The following is a 2,665-nucleotide window of genomic DNA, read 5'->3' as shown; positions in this document are numbered from 1 at the left end:
TAATTTTTTCGCGCACAAGTGAGGCAAAATCATCGAAATTGTACTTTATGGTATTTAAAGCGTTAACATACAAGAAATATTTACCTAAAATAATAAGATGGTTGAGGGCCAAACAGTAGTTGTGACAGCGAATAATTCCGAACATAATCTCCTTTTATTTCTTTTGAGCGTCTAATACGTTGTGCGAGTAACTCAATAGCAATAACGAATAATGTGCCGGAAAGTGGGCAACCTTGACGCACCCCGCGTTCTAGATGAAAATGTTTTGAAGCGTATCCGTTATTCAGAACACAACTAGAGATATCTGTATAAAACACTTTTATCCATTGTCGGAGGTCAAGACCGAAATTAAACGTTTCGAGGCATCTATGAATAAAATTCCACTCAATCGAGTCAAACGCTTTCTCAAAATCCAAAAACACGGCTACCCCTGGAATATTCTTCGCTTTAGTGAAATGCATTGTATCTGCTATTAACCTAATACTTTCTCCAATGAACCTTCCTTTAACATATCCAGATTGACAGGGATGAATTAAGTTCGGCAAGATCTTCTCTAAGCGCAGAGCAATGGTCTTCGTCGCTATTTTATAGTCTACATTCAGTAAAGATACAGGCCGCCAGTTTTTTAAATATTCAGTATTCTTCTTCTTCTTCTTCGGAATTAAGGAAATAATCCCTTGACGTTGAGAGATAGAAAGAGTTCTGTTTCGAAAGGCGTAATTAAAGCTACTTACCATAAATGAACCGAGCAGGTTCCAAAAATAGCGATAGAATTCAGGCGTTAGCCCGTCCGTGCCGGGAGTTTTATTGTTTTCCATAGATTTTAATGCAAGCTCACACTCCTGAACCGACATGACACCTTCGCACGTTTTCGCGATTTCTTCTGATAATGCATTTTCTATTTCAAAGAACTCATTGAAAGTTGAGCAGTTGGGGTCCATATTTCTTGATGTGTAAATCTCTTCGAAAAAGCGTTCTTCTTCCTCCAGGATGTCCTTTGGGTTTGTGATTTTGTCACCTTCATTATTAACTAAGGACGTTATATGTTTCTTTTTCTGGTTCCTTTTTTCTAAGTTATAAAAGTATTTACTATTCCTCTCACCATGCTCGTACCAACGCGCTCTACTACGCACGATTGTTCCTCGTGTTTTAATACCCGCAATTTTGGAAAGCTTGAATTTTATTCTCTCCAGTTCAGTCTTAAGAGAATCGCTGTATGACGCCTGGAGTTTGATTTGCAATCTCATCATTTCTGACAAAAGAATTGATTCTTCGTCACGTTTTCGTTTAGCTTTCTTCTTTGAAAAAGCTATTGTAAAAGCGCGAATTTCCATTTTAATCATTTCCCAGTACAACCCTTTGTCGTTGACTTGTTCATGCTTTTTTGCAAACATTGGAATTTTAAATGTTAACAGTTCCACGTAATTAGTATCTGACAGCAAGGAGTTGTTAAACTTCCAAAACCCTGGCCCTTGAGGGAGTTCACCTTCGTTGAAAGACATGGAGAGAGCGACGGCGGAGTGATCTGAATAAATGGTTGGAAGTATTTTGCAATCCTTTACGTGATCTTTTTGCTGATTTGAAATAAAGAAGTAGTCAAGTCTACACTGTATCTTCATTGACGGGTTAGCCCATGTAAAGCCTGGTTGATCCGGATTCTTGAAACGCCAGGAATCAAGTAAATTATGTGTTTTGATTAACGACTGAAGCTCGTCGAGAGAGGCTTTTTTGCTGTCTATCGGTCTACCGCCTTTTTTGTCTGAAGTGCTAATTGTACAGTTAAAATCACCTCCCAGCACCAAGTTGTCATTGGCGTAAGGCATTAGAAATTCTTTTGAAACGTCCCTGAGGAAAACAACTTGTTGGGTTGTATCATTCGGTGCGTAAATGTTTACTAAAACCACTTTCGTACCATCAATAATAGTCTCGGCTAAAATACATCTGCCAGAATTATCCGCATTAATTTTTTGGAAGTCAACGTCAAGACGTGGTTTGAATAAAATCATGACTCCTCTACTATGAGAGGAGCCATGACTGGACACGATTTTGCCTCCCCATTCTGTTTCCCATCTTTTGATGGATTCCGGCGAGGAATAAGTTTCTTGCAAGAAAATTATATCCGATTTCTGTTGGTGCAACCAACGAAAACCTTGTCTTCACTTTCTCGAGCTGTTTAGCCCTCTAACATTAAGTGATAGCAGTTTATACATTTGATTTCTAATAACAGGATAGACGGGGTGTCCAAGAAATAATGAAAACAGTTTTTTTAGAATTATGCTCACAGTGCGGTTGATATTTGTGGCCAGGCTTGATTCTTATTACCTCGTTAGCATCGAAACAAAGTTGATCAACATAACAGGAGAGAAAGCTAAAATGAAAGCACATGCAAACACACATACAGAAACACATACCTATTACAGACTTACCTAAAGCATTGTACGGCATTTTGACTGGATATAGAAAGTGGAAAGCTGCAGCTCTCAAGTAGGTGGTTCCGTCGGAAAAAAAATAATAAATAAATAAACTAAACTGCATTTTAACTTTCATTTTAACTTAATTGTCCATTAAACGCCCATAGAAAGAAAATTGAGATGTTTCTTCACCACGGTAAAGAGCACCGTCGATGATCAACTTTTCGACATTGAAGTACGCATTTTTCTTCTCG

The sequence above is a fragment of the Montipora capricornis genome, chromosome 10 (genome assembly GCF_036669925.1).
Source record: "Montipora capricornis isolate CH-2021 chromosome 10, ASM3666992v2, whole genome shotgun sequence".
Taxonomy (NCBI): domain Eukaryota; kingdom Metazoa; phylum Cnidaria; class Anthozoa; order Scleractinia; family Acroporidae; genus Montipora; species Montipora capricornis.
This window is presented reverse-complemented; position numbering follows the sequence as displayed.